We start from the raw sequence: 16,513 nt of genomic DNA on the forward strand, positions 1-16,513 counted from the left end.
ATATTTATTCCGTCCCCCTCAGGATATTTGTATTTGTATTATATGTTTATTCTTAATGAAATACTCGTTTGTGCAACTGTATGTGCTTTTATGGACATGTTTTTAATGTTCCGAATAAAGCTTTATGATGATGAAGAAGACATTAGAGCCATAGGATGCAGCTCCAAATGGTAATGCATTTGTCAATTTGATCTCTTGTTTTGTACAGCAAATCTCCATAGATATTAGGTGCAGTATGTCAGCATGTTCCATTCCAGATCATTCAATTTGGTCTTCACATGTCTGGCTAATCTCAATCTTTTTTAATACCACATCCATTGGCTTGATACTGCTTATCCAAATGAGCTTTTTTTTAAAGCCCCTCTATTACTACACCATCATTGGCCTTGGGGACTTGAACCGTCAACCCAATTGCCACATTTCATTTACTTGTAAGTCCCTAGTAAAGTGTAACTACCTGTACCCAGGGCCTGTTAATATAATGTGACTAGTGGACCTGCAGCACTCAGTGTACCACCCACTTCAGTAGCCCTTCAAACACGTTTTAAACTTGCCACTGCAGTCTGTGGGTGCAATTTTAGAGTGACATTTTGACCTGTAAAATTAAACCTTTGAAAGGTCTTAACTCCCTATTTCATGCATATAATTCGCCCTTAGGGTACACCCAAAACAGCCCTTTGGTCACAGAGAGATGTTTTTAAACAATTGGACATACACTTTTAACTTTTAAATGTCCTGGCAGTGATAAACTTCAATAGGTGTTTATCACGATTACAAGGTCTGTCTATCATAGGATAACATTGGGTTACTGCAGAAAAGTGACACTATATATACCATTCCAAAGTAAGGTATAAAGTGCACAGAGTCCAGTGGCTCCCCAGAGACTTAACAGATGCTAAAGTAGAGGATACTAATACTCTCCTATGTGGTAGTGTGGGTGAGCAGTTAGGCTTATCAGAGGGCAGTGCTAAGCATCTGTTGTACCCACACTCAATGACTCAATCTGAGACCAATGGTTGGTAAAAATATTGCTTTTAGTATATGCATTCTATAGAACCAAAGATTCTTTGTTGCAGTAAAATACGTTATGCAATAATACTGTTTTTCATTGTAAAAAGTGGACACAGTGCCTTTTTCAATGCGCACATTGTTATTTTTTGGGAAGAAAACACAATCAGCAATATGAAGGTAAGTAAACAATTTACGATATTGAGCTTTTGGATGAAGAATCAGTACCAGGCAAGGTTCAGGTAAGTGACCTCACTGCACAACAAGTGGCTCTGGGGCGGCCAGGTGCAGAGGTCAAACTCGGGGTCTGGTGCCAATGTTTTCCAATCGAGAACGAGGGCAATCGAAGTGGTACTACTAGCAGGTGAGTAGCATGGTTTTAGAACCCAGTCGCCGGGGGTTAAATAAACATGGGGGCCATAAGGCAGCACCAAACTTACATCTCCAGCAGCACAGGGGTGGCCAGGTGCAGAGTGCCAACACAGCATTGGGCACCCAATGCAAAACAATGTGGAATCTCCGACTTGAAAAAAGACTGTAGGATCAGGCAGGAGGCCACTCAATGGAAACCAACAGCTGCACTGGTAAATTAGGACAAGCTGGAGTGTCGGGACACCATCAGTAGGTCTCCACAAGGTCCAGGGACTCTGGATGCAGGGGTGTCCTTTGTGGTTGAAAGTCATCTTACCAGTGCCGTCATGGCTTGGGGGGGGTGGTGTTGCAGAGGCTGCAGCAGTCCTTGACCTGGTGTCCAGCTTGGGTGAATGCATGATGGACTCTTGCTCAGGATCGCTGGGGGACCTTTTCTAAACTGGTGGGCCTCTTGCACTCAGGCTTGGGCGTCGGGTGAAGAGGTGGTTGACTTTGCGGTTCCACAGGCAGCGCACTTGTCTTTAAAGTTGTTTTTTCTTCAGGACTGACAGCCTCTGTCCATGGGAGATTAGGAGTCTTTGTAGAAGGCAGGTAGTTCCCCAGGGTTCTGGAGGTTGCTGCACTGTGGGACGAGTCGCTCCCCTGTAGCAGGATCTTTGAAGGCTACAGACTGGCCAGAAGGGCTGGGGCCAAGTCTGTTGGTGTCTTCAGTCTTCGCTGCTGCATAGCTCTTCTTTGTCCTCTTCTTCATATGTCATCAGTAATCTGAGACTTATGGTTCAGGGGTGTCTCAAAATACTCAATTTAGGGGTGTCATAGGGGTTAGAAGGTAGTAGACAATGGGCTACTTACCTTTAGGGTTACTACACCCTTTGTATGCCCACTTCCTCCGAGGAGGGTGCATACCCCTAACCCTATTGGCTAGAATTCTCCAAAACAAAATGGAGGATTTCCAAAGGAGGGGGGCACTGCATCTCAGGGCACCATCAGGGGTGGTCCTGGCTTGGAGGGGCTACACCTCTCCTGTTCACTAATTTTCCTGCTAACCTTGCTTTCAAAAGTGGGACTTGTTCAGGGGGGTGGGCATCACCACTAGCTGGAGTGGCCCTGATCAGCATAACAAAGAGCAGGAAGCCTTTGAGGCTCACCACCGTTCTATGCTGTTTCTGCTTGGGGGTAGGTGTTAAGCACCTCCACCCTGAGCAGTCTTTTTTCTGACCTATGAAAGCAAAAGACTCCCACCTCAGGGGGTCAGAAACATATCTAGAGGTTGTAGGCAGGTGCAGACCAGTCAGGCACACACTAGTGGTTTTGTAGGTTTGCAGGGGGCAGTTCTGAGGTGCCCTCTGAGTGCATTTATTAATGAATCCAACACTGGCATCAGTGTGGGCTCATTAATCTGAGATGTTTAGTATCAAACATCTTGGAATTCGGTGAAGCCATCATGGAGCTGTGGAATGCGTAGTGACAAGCTCCCAGCCCATGTACTAGGTATGGCTTCACCCTGCACTTATAATGTCTGAGAATGGGCTTAGCCATTATAAGGGCATATCTGCTCATGCAGTGATGCACTCACATGAGGTATGGTGCACCCTTCCTTATGGCTGTAGGGCCTGCTGTAGGGGTAACTTACTTATGCATCTTGCAGGGATGGTAGGCCAGGCACACAGTGATGTGTGCCAGGTTGACTCTTCAATTTTATCTGCACTAAAACACACAGGCTGCAGTGGCAGTGTGCAAGTGTGTGGTGAGGGACTCTTAAGGTAGCCAAATACATGTTGCAGCCCTTAGAGGCCTCCTCTCTTCACACACTGGAACCTTTTACAAGGGAGTTATTTGTGGGCCTGAGGTGGCCTGTTTTAAAAGACAAAATACAAAAGGACAACATACCCTTCGGACAGTTCCTTCGTGTCCGACGGAACTGTTCCTCATTAGATGATTTTTACAAACACTCAGATATTTTAAAACACAAGTTAAAAGATAGGGGCTACCCGTGGAGGTTAATTAACCACTCTTTCAAGAGACCTAGATTTTATAATAGGGAGAGTATGCTGGAGAAGCTGTTAATAATGTATTGAAGCCAAAAACTTGACTTTTAATAAACAACCTATTTTAGCTAAAGACTTAAATAATTGTAGGAGTAAAAATCTAGTTTATCTTTTGATATGTCCCTGTGGACTGGGTTACATCGGTGAGACGGGCCGTGAATTCAGAATCCGCCCTAACGGAGCACAAATCCGCTATTAAGAATGAAAAGGCTAATGCCCCCCTTGTAGACCATTTTGTTTCATTAAACCACGCACATGATGATATCAAATGGTTCATATTAGAGAGGATTACATGCAGTAGACGAGGTGGTGATATTACCATTAAATGTAAGCACAGAGAACAATGGCCTATATCTATCCTCAATACTGTAAGGACAGGATTGAATACCAAAGAAGACTGGGAATGGCTTATTGGTTGAGTTAATAACAGGATACAAGAGGTTGTTAAAGAATTCGAGTTATTTCCAACCATAATCCATGATGTACGTGGATTTATATTACTGAAGGGATAGCTGTCCGGCCGACTACACTTTTGGCGATGTCTACCTGGTACATTATGGTTATTTTACCCAAATAGGGCTCCCTATCCAATTATATCACTAACACCCTAAGGAGGGTTATGTACATTACTTAGCGAGATGCTCGCACGATACCACTCGTACATATAGAGTAAGCATATAGAGTGAGTATAACACATAACGTTGTCACTAAGATTTATAGAAGAATTTTGGGACAATATATTGATGCCCCTCTACATTTTGAACATTATATTTGATATTTTATATTTAACATTTGGTGATATAGCTCGAGGTATGCGACGATACTTTAATTAATAGATTCAACGTCCTGTCCTCTGCACTACTAATAGACACTGGGGCGCCATAAACGATATGTTACAGTAATACATTAGGAGACTATCGGGAGATCACGTGGTTCCGCTATTAGAAGGTTTACGGTGGTCTAAATAGTAAACATTGTCGCCCGCGCGCACCCGTAGACGGATTATTTCACGACGGGCGTTTCAGGAAGCCGACTACAGGTGTTGGAAATCTCTAAGTGAGTGGCCTGTATAAAGTCCGCCTCTTGCATCCAAGCTGTGTTTTACCGGCTATTGCAAGCACGACGCATTACCGCACACACCGTTCGTAAAATATCAGGTATGTTTGATGGGCACATTTTCTTGAATATCGTTAAGATTAACAGGGACAGCCCAAGTGGGTTTAATCGTAACCCATGTATATCTATTTGTTTAGGTTCGCCGTATCTGGGAACCTGACAATGTTTTAACATTGTGACGGTGATTCAACATAGTCTCGTCTGATTCCCCCCTTCAACCACGTGGGATTCTATTGACCTGATGGGGGTAAAGCCTTCATTGTTTCAGGTACGCGATGCGTGGTGGTTTTTTCACTATGAGTGACTCGATGCAATAAAAGATAGCGATCTAAAATTAGAAAATTTTGTTTTACAGAATAAGACACGAGATACAAGTAACACTTAACAACTAGATCGATTTGGTGACTTAAGACACAACCTTTTTTTTTATGGAAGATGAGATTCACCCCATGAAGTCGAAGCTTTGAGAAAACCATCATAGGAAACGTATTTAGGCCTTATTACAGGTATAAATATAAGCTTGGGATCGGCCATGTTTTATGGTTTATTTGGACTCTATTATGAGTTGTGATAGAGGCCTATTGACTGATTGTCTTGCACTCGCCTGTATTTCAGATACCAATAACAAGGTAGTCCCTGGAGGACTCAGATTTATAATTGGGCCTCATAGACCCCACAAGGGAGGTATGCAACACACTACCAACAATTTATAGTTGGTTGACAAAGACTGTCAGAACAGTATGGTTTTCCACTGTCAGAGTTTCAAATAACATTATGCACGTGAAACCTAATAGGTCCCTCATCGATTGGGGGACACATGTTGTTTGGATCCAATAGTGCGATATATGGTTTATTTAGGTATGGAAGGAATTGATTGATTTATTTTTAAATGCGTAAACAGGTGTCCAATGTCAGATTCTAATGCATGATATTTTATGTGTAGTAAGTGTTTTAGGGTTAATAGTGTCCAAAAGGGATACTATTTAGGTAATGTAAATAGAATGTCCAGGGCTTAACAATGATCATGTCTAGTTTCATGTACTGTATATGCATATAAGTGTGGATACTTTGTTTTTAATATATGAAATGTGGTTTTATCAATTTAATTGAACTATAAATGTGAACTAATGAGGACGAGATATTGATACTTGTTTTGTTGCCTTCCTTAGTTCTTTTAATTTGGAAAAAAGACAAAATCTTTAATTCTGTCTTGAGAAAGTTGGTGCGTATCAAGCCACAACACGAAACGCGTAGACGCAAACAATTTTGAATTAAATACGAGGAATTTTTAGGATGTCATTTGCTGATACTAGCCTGACATGATGTATAGATTCTAATCGGATTAATGACGTAGGATGTTTTTCAAATGATTCACTTTCATTTTTTGTCTCTTCTTGTACTTTTTAGGGCTCGGGCCTACGCCACCACGAAGTGGGGGGCGGAGCTTCCGAGCTCTTATGCGTTAAAAAAAAAAAAGATTTCAGAAAGGGGTCCGGCTGGCACATTCCTTAGTTTTTTATGGCATCTGCCTAGTGATTCGTCTTCGCTGTGCTGTCTATTTAGTAGCGTTGACGTGATAGGCTATATGTAATTTACACGTGCCCGATTTGGCATATTTTCGGCGGTTTCGCGCACGGCGGACTTATTAATCTTAATTAGGAGCTGTCAGAGTGCCCGTGTAATGCAATCCAGATGGTGCGAGCGCGTTCACAATTGCATTGCATGTATCATGCGCGCGTTTAACATTTACCTTTCGCGCACGGCAGTCCATTCATTTGGCGGTCTGTTCTGTGTGTTTGTATTTGCACGTGAGTCTGTGTCTACCTGTGAGTGTATTAAGACGCGTGTGTGTGTTTGCGGGTTTATGGAATCCGCCCCCGCCCCTTCCGGTGTACCGTAGTTATGATCTTCCCATCTGGATGATCTTCCCCGTACAATCTGCGCATGCGTATTTCACCACGCACGCGCATATGCTGCAAGACTACTTTCGCCTGTCTGGATGATCTCCCCTTTATAAAATTGCAAACAAAAAACCTGTATGCGAGTATGCCCCAATTTGGGACAGGCACCAAGGCTCCGTGTAAAATATTTTTTGGGGGTAATTCTTAAATAACGTGTGCTTCTTTGAACCTCTTCAGAAACAAGTGGAAAATTCAGAATCTACTAGACCAAGACCACTGTTTATTATGCCTCTAAAAGTTCCCGGTCTGCACGCCAATTTAGTGCAACAGTCATATCGGCTGTAAATTATAAAAGAAAGATTGAAGAAAATAAAAAAAGGTATAAAATAAACCTGCAACTGCTCTATGGAATCTGGCTTTGCTTTCAATACAGCACATCAAGGACTACACATAAAATTAATACATCATCATGAAATGTAATTGGAAGATGTCCGATCAAATGTTATCAAGCAACATTCCAGTATTTAGTTAATTCTTTGGGGTGATTTTGGACCTGGTGTGTTTCTGCTTGTTTATGTGCATCAAGTCCCTTTTTTCCGACGATCAAGCAAATCCAAAAACTATGCTGCTTAGTGTTATCTTTGTATGTACTTGGAACTCCCTGCTCCTCAGCTTAAACATATAAATGGGTCAATCATTCCATGGACAACCATATTCATTTTAAATCATATAAACATACTGTTAACCCAGGCATGTGATCCTTGGCAAAAATTATTCACCGTCTCCACAGGGTCCATTGAAAAAGGGTTTTGTGAGTTAAAAAGTAGCAAAATGCTCATTTACACCAAGAACAACATTCTGCACTGCGCAGGTAAAATTTTGGTGTAGGTTTTGCTTTTTTCATTTAAAATAAACAGAAGTCAAGTACAGAACAGATAGGGATTTTGGCAAGGCTTATGTAGTATTCTCTTAACAGTTACTTGTATGAAATCAAACCGCACAAATGCAAGGACACCGTGGGCCATATTATCAAGGAAGCTGCGGTAGTTTATCGCCGCTTTACCGGCAGGAAACTTCCGATAAAGCGGCGATAATGGGCTTGATAATATGCGATTCGAATTTCAATCAATTGGAGAAGTGTAACGGGTGCGCACACCGCTTCCGTTAAAGCCCCTGAAGAGAAGCAGATGGAGCTTCGAAACGCGTCGGGCAGATCCATTACGGAGCGGCGTCTACGAGCGGATCCCCGTCCTCACCTACACATAAATAAAGCTGCTGCTCGCGTGCTACTCATAAGGTGGACAACCTTGGAGCGTGAATATATATATATATATATATATATATATATATATATATATATATATATATATATATAGCAGCAACCTTCACTCCCTCCACCACTGCGGCGAAATGAAGAGACAGACCCCACGGTTTCATGCAAGGTAAGGCTTTATTTTACCTTTCACGGGCGACGCGTTTCGAGCAACCACGTGCTCTTGTTCACACACCTTGCACCGTGTCAGCTCAGATTATAAATACTTTTTTTTGCTTAGGTGTTCCACCTCTTTAGTGAGTCACATGGTCCGCCGTGAACATAGAAAAAATACTTCCATTGGTTTCACTCACTTAGCAGCTAAGTCATCACATTTGTTACAAAGTAATTTTATAAAATGTAAATGATTAACATTGCCTGTATTTAGACAAATTTATTTTGTTATGTGATTGATCTAATGGAGATCGCCAACAAAGTAATTATTACATATATGTATGTATACACACATATACTGTAACATATTGGGGGCACACCTTGAGCCTCACCTGCCGCCCTTCTTGATCGCCGCAGCTGTCTACTTTCCCCCTTCACTCCGCCGCAGCCTTCACTCCCACCAACGGCCGCAGTGAGGTGGGGGGTTCTGGGGCATTGGGACTACCTATCTCAGAAATTTCCGCGACGGAATATCGCTGCTACACGCATTTCCGGCACCAGGAGGCGCACAAAAAGGAACTCTGCCCCTGCGTCATGTGATCGCGCGCGGGACCGCGCCGGACTAAGCCCGGCAAAGGGCAGGCCGTCTGTGGCCGTCCGGGGACTGACGAGGCCGGGCTGGGCCACCCCCCTGCAAATCTCACTATGGGTAAGAGAAAACAGTTATGCAATGGGGGACAAGGAGACCAGAAAGCTAAAGTGCCAAGAAAAGCTGACACTATAATTTCATACCTGACATCAGCAGTGGGGGTCATAAGAAAAGAAATCGCGAATGCGGAAAAAGAGCTGGGCATCCCACCCTCGGTGGCTGAGGGGGCTGAACTGGTCTTGGAAGGAGAAAATCAAGTTACCCCGCCCTCACAATTAGCACCCCCCGTGGGATTAAGTCCTTACACCATGGCAGTACCTGAGCCAATCTTGGTTAGCCAGGCATTGTTGCCCCCTCATGAGAAAGCACCCAGCACACCTGCGCAACAGGCAAAGAGGGGCAGACTTACAAAGAAGTGTCAGAGAAAGACTAAACATGGGAACAACCAATCGACTGACTGGGAGGATGTTATAGTAGGCAGACTCAGTGTAAACATTGAAGGATTAATCCGCTCACATTTAGAGCCGGTTCTGATAAGCATCGGCAAGGACATTGTGGATACATTAAATACTTGTGTTGTGGGGTTACTTAAGAGATGTGATGCTTTAGAAGCCTTTGTACAAGAGTATCGGGGGCTGTTTGGCTCGGCGACTTTTTCTCAGCACCCGCCTTTAACTAAAGTAGGGCTAAACATGTCTATGGCCAATGCTAGACCTAGTAACACTCAACACAGTACAAATGTACCTGATGCCAATGTAGCCCCACATGTAACCCCGAGGGTTCCCCCTCCCCTGGATAAGGCACGAGAAAAAGTAACTAAATAAAAACCACCTGCATTGGCCCAGAGAGTAAATAGGTCAACACCCGCTCGCTGTCAAACAAAGCTACACCTCCCACCTGAAGCGGCCCCCTTAGTGGCATTACTAACCGGGGTTCCACCATTGGGGCTGAACACTGAAGAAAGCACACAGGAACTTTTGAGGAAAACCAGAAGCTGGTGTAGTCAATACTCCACAGGTGACATAGACATAGCCGATAATATAAGCATGGTCAGAAGAGTGGGGTGGGTTAGCCCATGTCAGAAACGTATAGTAGGGGACTGTATTGTCATAAATTTTAATAAACCAAACATTGCGGATCGCCTACTTTGGGACGGATCTGAACCATTAAAATCTGGCATTAGGCCATTCCCACTGGGTTACTTCTATCCTCCCACACCTAAAAGGCCATGGCACGTAGATGTAGGACATAGTAAATCACCTGTTTCATATCAGAATGTGGTGTACCGCCCACAGACAGCTCCAGTATGTCGGATCCCGCTACGGCCCTCTGAAACTACAATGGACATGGGCTTACCATTGACCAACCGTTTCTCCCCATTATCTGATATGGAAGAGAACGACTGACTAAATGATAAATCAGAGTCACCAGGTCAGACCCAGGTTTCTAAATGCAGCATTGCGAGTTGGAACATAGCAGGACTAAGAGCAAACATGGGTAATGATAACTGGGAGGGGTTCCTAAAAACGTATGATATAATAGCTCTCCAAGAGACTTGGGACCCTCAAAATAGTTTTTCTTTGGACGGATATAGCCACTTTTATATCCCGGCGAAACGCAGTAATGTGGGCAGGGCAAAGGGGGGTTTAATTATATTGTTTACGTTGGGGCTAAAGGGCTCACTAATACAACTTGATTCAGGCTGTCATAATTGTTTAATAGTGGAACTGACAGTATCTGATTCCCACAAGATTTTATTTATTAATTTTTATTATACTAATGACAACCAACATAATAATCTTGCTTCATTAGAAAAGTTTTTGTCCGTATACAGTCTAAATTTAAATAATTTTGAGATCATACTGATGGGGGATTTCAATACTCATCCCTGTAATCAATCTTGTGTAGGTACGGGTTATGAGTGGCCTTTATACTCTGTCCCTACTCATTTTGAACATTCTAAACAGGGTGAGGAATTGGAATTTTTTTTGGCAACCTGGAACCTCTATGAGTCAGGCTGTGGGGACGGTGGCCGTAGGGCCCCAACGTTTAAGTGGAAAGGCGCAGATACAATTATCGATTATATATTTTTAACATCCTTTATTTTATCTAGTGTTTTAAGGTACTGTTTTTAGTGACCACAATCCTGTGATACTTAAGATGGTGTCAGGGGACCACTTGGGTTTTAAGGACGTACCTCACAAGGGAGGGAAGGACGTGACCCCGATAGATCAGGGAAGAAGATTAAAATGGGCCAAAGTAGTCCCAGAAAACTTCCTCCAGGAAGTTCTGTCCAAGTCCGAAGTGGAGGTTGATACATGCTTAAATAATAACACGCAGGGCCCTCAGATGATTGCCGCCTTTGATACCATCTGTTTTAATATAAATCAAGGCTTACAGAGAGGGAGAACTCGGAACACGAACATTGGAAAAAGGTGGTTCAATAATAGCTGTACTAAAGCACATGCCGCCCTCCTCACAGCCTTAAAGGCTAGCCCTAAAGATAGGGGGCTAATAGTGAGACTCAGGACATCTTACAAAAAAGCAGTAAATACCAGAAAATTGGAACTAAAGGATGAAGCGTGGTCTCAACTCTCATCACCCGAGGTCCTGAAAGACAGTGGGAAATTTTGGGCGACAATAAACCAACCCTTGTTTGCTAGTGAAACAAACTTACCACTTGATTGTAATATACCAGATGATGACTGGATAGCCCATTTTGAGAAAATATATAGTTCACCAAACAAGGAGAATGGCATAGATCCTACCCTTCCTGAGAGTTTAGTTCCCTCGGTTGCGTTCGAGGTCGCTGAGGTTGAAAGGGCGCTAGGGGAGATGACTAAGAACAAGGCCCCGGGCCCTGACGGGGTCCCTGCTGACTTATTCATGGTGGCCCCAAAACGTTGGTCAAAAATTCTGACAAACGTATTCAATGTTTTAGCTACACATAGTTTCCCGGCTTCCTGGTTCAAATCCATAATTGACCCGGTCTTCAAAAAGGGAGATAGGCAGGATCCCTCTTGTTATAGAACGATTTACTTGATAGATTCCTCGTAAAAAAATTAGGTCGTGTCATCTTACATAAATTGACGGAGTGGTTGGATGACAGAGGGGTCCTGTCTAACGCTCAATATGGATTTAGAGCAAAAAGGGGCACACTTGATCAATGTCTCAATCTTCAGCTTTTAATTGATAAGTACACTAAAGCAAAGGAGGGATCATTGTACATGGGGTTTATGCACCTCTCCTCTGCCTTTGACCTGGTTAACAGGTCAAAGTTATGGCAGATTTTATTAAATATGGGCTTTGACCCGTCCCTGGTATACTTTTTAGCTGACCTTCATTCTGGTCTTTTAGCCTCAGTGAGGGTCACAAATGAGGGGCGCTGTACCAATCATTTTATATCAGAAAGGGGGGTCAGACAAGGGTGTATCTTGGCCCCCTTCTTTTTACTTTATATATCAATGCCCTGGAGGCAGCTTTAGGGGCGGCGTCACAGGACATACCGCATATAGGACACCTGGTTATACCAGTTCTCCTGTACGCCGACGATGCCGTTCTTCTGGCATGTACGGGTATAGGCTTACAAAGACTGCTAGATGCCTTTGGGAGTTTCATGGAGTCCCTGGACTTAAAATAAATACTAAAACGTCCCATGTAATGTTGGCAGGGAAGTGCTCCAGGAAAAGCAGAGCCAAAACCTTTATCTGCGGTGATGAGGTAATTAATAGGGTGCCTACATTCCCTTACCTGGGGGTATTATTCAATGAAAGAGGAAGCTGGGCACCGCAATGCAATAGTAGAAGCATTGCATTTGCTAGAACGACATCAGCTCTGTTGGGTATTGTAAAAAAGCTGGGGTCTAGACCAGTAGAGGCAATAATTAAGGTATATAAAGCCAAATGTCTTGCGGTTGCCACATATGGCTGCCCGATATGGGGTTATTCCCCTCAAGACAGAAGTCAGGTGATCGAAAACAAATTCCTGAGATCAGTCTTAACACTCCCTCAGTCCTCCCCCACCTATTCGATCCATACTGAGTTGGGGGTGGGATATGCAACGGATTTGATAAAAACAGCCCCATTAATGTGTTGGCTGAAGACTTGGCTCAACCAAGAAATCTCTCTGAATCATAGTATACTTAAAGATTGTCTCACGCTAGAAAATGTTAGAAAGATTCCTTGGCTCGCTTACATTAAATCTAGCTTGGAGAAAATAGGGCGTCCCGAGCTTTTTTTCCCCCAGAGACGATAACAAGAATGGACGTTTCCCAGACCAAAAATGCCATGATGAACCTGTTATCTCTAGAGAGAGAGGAGGTAGAAATTAGGAAACCAACTGTAAGAGCGAATTACGCTATAATTAGCTCCCCTGGACCTGTACTCTTTCTCACCATAGTGAACCGCCCCTATCATCGGCATCTTTTAATTAGATTTCGTTTTAATTTGATTCATTTTTCACTTGGCTTCTTTCACATCTGGAGCACCCCAGATAAGGCAAGTCCCTGTAGATGTGATGACTTCTCGACGCAGGACACTTTACATTTTCTTATGTTCTGCGATTATTACAGTGATCTTAGGAAGAAGTTTTTGCTGCCTATTCTGAGGAAGGCCAGGTTCACGCGGGTCCGGCCAGCCCTCCTGTTTCTTCAACTTTTAAACACTCATCGCATAATATTCTCCGTTGCAAGCTTTTTAGTAGCCGCCGTTCGAATCAGGAATAGGAGAGTCAGTGCATTACCCATTTCAGCTAATCTGGATTAGGATGATTTTTATCTCATCCTTTCATATTATGACACCATTGAAGATATGTTAAATAATAGAGGCTAGTGCAGTTTTTATCCTGTTTTTATTTAATATTTATGTCATAATATTTTTTTAATGAAATATACTATTGTCTATGGTGTATGTTGTGTAAATATTCTTATGTATAATTGTATTGTGTCTTTTTATGATATTAATTTATCGAATAAAAGTATTTTGACTGACTGATACAAATACATATATATATATATATATATATATATATATATGTATGTCTATAACTAATTTTCTTAAATAATTAGTTCGAAAAAACAAAGTAAAAAAATAATTATTAATGTAAATGCAATGGTGAAAATGATAATAAATTGACATGCTTACACTGTCCTATATACATCTCCAATATTCAATTTTTAAAAAAAATTAACCATTGTTATTTGTTATTAACTTAATTTTTAAATACAACAAAACATGCTATTTAACATCAAATACTGAAATATCTTTAAATACGTGTATATTTGAAAGTTGTCTGTAATCAGAAACATAATCATATACCTTTAATGTTTGAAGAGTATAACATATTTTAATTATTAGATGTTATGTTTTGGAAAAATACAATATTATAGTAGACAGAAATTGAAAACAGGAACATGAAAATTGTAGGATACCACATAAAAACACTATTACGTTAGTGTGGAAGTAGGATTGTGGACAGGTGAAATTAAAATCAGCGTAAAAATTATGAAAAGTGTTATTTGATGTAGAGGTAAAATTTAGTGTTGACACTGTACTAAGTGCAACAACAGTGAAAAAGTTATTTTGCATATGGTTAATGTTAATTTCTTAATACTCCATTAAGTGGATTATTAGAAACATATGGCCACATTGGGATAGCGGACGGAAATACAGTACGACCGCCATTGATGCGGGAAAGAACAGCCAGCCGGTAGCACGGAGAAACCGGCGTTCAAATTAGGATCATCCGCCATTAAAGTCCAACTGTGGTGGTAGCGGGTGAACCAGAAACGCCCAACGCTGACGTTAACATTCAAAAACAAATAGAGCGTGGTCAGTAACGCAGCAGAAAAGCTACTACCCGCCACAAGTAAAGCGGACACACGCACAAGAAATTAGGATTTCACCAATGGTACAGTGGTATGATACTCTGTTTGCGACCACCGATGTTGCACACAGGAGTGAATGAGAGAGCCAGCGGAAGAGCTGCAGCACAGCCACCGCAGCGGAAGATACATGAAAAACATGGCGGACGATGACGAAACACCGCACCAATGCCAAACTTGGCACAAATCAAACTAGCCATTCACCCCAAATACAATAAACACATAGAAATTATACAAAAAAGCCAGACAGAGACACACCATTCCCAGGACAAGTCCCACAACACAACTGATATCTAAATCTCATTCGGACGCACCCACACAGCTGAACATCAAACCAGCTGCTTCACTGACCAGAATCCCTTGCAACACTCCAGAAAAGAAGGGCACACACCACATCTGACAGGAGAGGCAAAATAACACAGCACACTCACCAAAACCACCACCACTACCACCATCATAACCACCATCACTCAAGCACCAACAAACCTCAACCACACAACACACCTACCACCTCAACACCAAACACACAACACCCACCTCTGCATCCACAAAACTTCAATCACCACGCACCGTGGCAACAGAGAAAATGCCCAAATTCACAGAGAGTGAGTTGACAGTCATGGTCAATGAGAGAGTGTGAGTGGAATCACAACTGTTTGGTAGCCTGGTCCAACAGACACCATTAGCCACCAGTACACAGATGTGTGAAAGGATAGTAAAAAGGGTAAATGCAGTAGGAACCACCCCAAGATCAAAAAAGGCGACCATGAAGCGGTGGTATGATCTCAAGAGGGTTGTGAAAGAAAGGAGGAGTAAGAAATATGAGCTGGGTAACCGGACTGTCAGTGGCCCTCCCATCCCACAAAAAAGTTTGACACCATGGGAGTAACAGGTACTTGCCGACATGCCTCCTGAGAGTCTCACAGGAGTAACCGGGAGAGTGGAGGCTGGTAAGTACAAACTAATATAAAGAAACACACAGATAAGTACTACCTTGCACAACCCAAACACCGTAGCAATGTCCACCTACACCTAACAGGTAGTTAGCCATCTTGCCTGGGACTTTGGGGACCATTAGGATGGCGGGCGGGCTTTGCCCGGCCGCCACCCTATCGGGAAACGGGACCGCCCGCCTCGAGGGTGGGGGTCCCGAAATGTGCATTAGGATGCGCCCGCCACAGTGGCGGGCACAATCCTCATTTTAACATTGTGGCGGACGGTGCTCACTGCACCGCCCGCCACAATCTAACAATCAAATGCATGCATTTGCATACACGAAGCGGCAGGCACCCCGCGGTGCCTGCTGCTTGGTGTATGCGAATGCGGGGGGGTACCACAGGTACCCCCCCATTGTATCAATCTCCTCGGCCATCACCAGGGGGGCCCGCAGGGGACCCCCAAACCAAAGACCGCCTGCCTTTCCGTGGCGGCATCGCCGCCACGGAAAGGCCTGACAAAATGCTCATTCTAATATGGTTGGCGGTGTCTAACAGACACCGCCACCATATGTAACACATTCCGCCCCGGCCGCAAGGCGACCGGGGCGGAAAACAGGCGGGCGGTGTTTTGCACCTCAGCGGTCCCCCCCGCCATCCTAATGTGGCGGGGGGGAATTGTGCAATGGATGTCGGGCGGATTGCCTCCGCCAGGCCGGCGGTGGCTACCGCCAGCCTGGCGGAGGCAATCCGCCCGACATCATAATGGACCTTTTTGTGTGGGGGTGGGAGGCCTGCACTACTACTCCCGACATGCCCCCTGCCCCACACCCCAGCAGCATGGAGCACTGCCACACCCAGGAACATGTGTCAGCCATTGCACTGTTCTCCCTTACCTAACAGGTAGGTAGGCATCTTGGCTGGGAGGACTGTTTGTGGGTGGTAGGCCTATACCAATACAAACAGAAGAAATTGCATGCAATGCATCGATACATTACATGTATGAGTAATTGATGTTCCTCTGCACCATGTAATCTGCACAGTAATGTCAGTAATAATAAGAGTGAAGTTCTCTCAATTGTGTACTGTACAGACAGTTAATTACATGCAGCTAACATAATACTTTCACAGTGCCCTCCAATGAACATTCACCATCTAATCAACAGGTGATGAAGTC

General features: G+C 43.5%; 1 long non-coding RNA gene across 2 annotated transcripts in view; it reads left to right on the forward strand.

Moving 5' to 3' along the window:
- Nucleotides 1-4,439: 4,439 nt before the first annotated feature.
- The window catches only part of LOC144821796 (uncharacterized), a 239,786-nt gene continuing 227,712 nt past the window's right edge, over nt 4,440-16,513 (forward strand). For both annotated transcript variants that reach the window (XR_013608445.1, XR_013608446.1), the window contains exons 1-3: nt 4,440-4,585; nt 4,682-4,812; nt 4,900-5,050. This is a non-coding gene — a long non-coding RNA (uncharacterized LOC144821796). The remainder of the gene's footprint in view (nt 4,586-4,681; nt 4,813-4,899; nt 5,051-16,513) is intronic.

This window comes from Lissotriton helveticus, chromosome 2_2 (genome assembly GCF_964261635.1).
Source record: "Lissotriton helveticus chromosome 2_2, aLisHel1.1, whole genome shotgun sequence".
Taxonomy (NCBI): domain Eukaryota; kingdom Metazoa; phylum Chordata; class Amphibia; order Caudata; family Salamandridae; genus Lissotriton; species Lissotriton helveticus.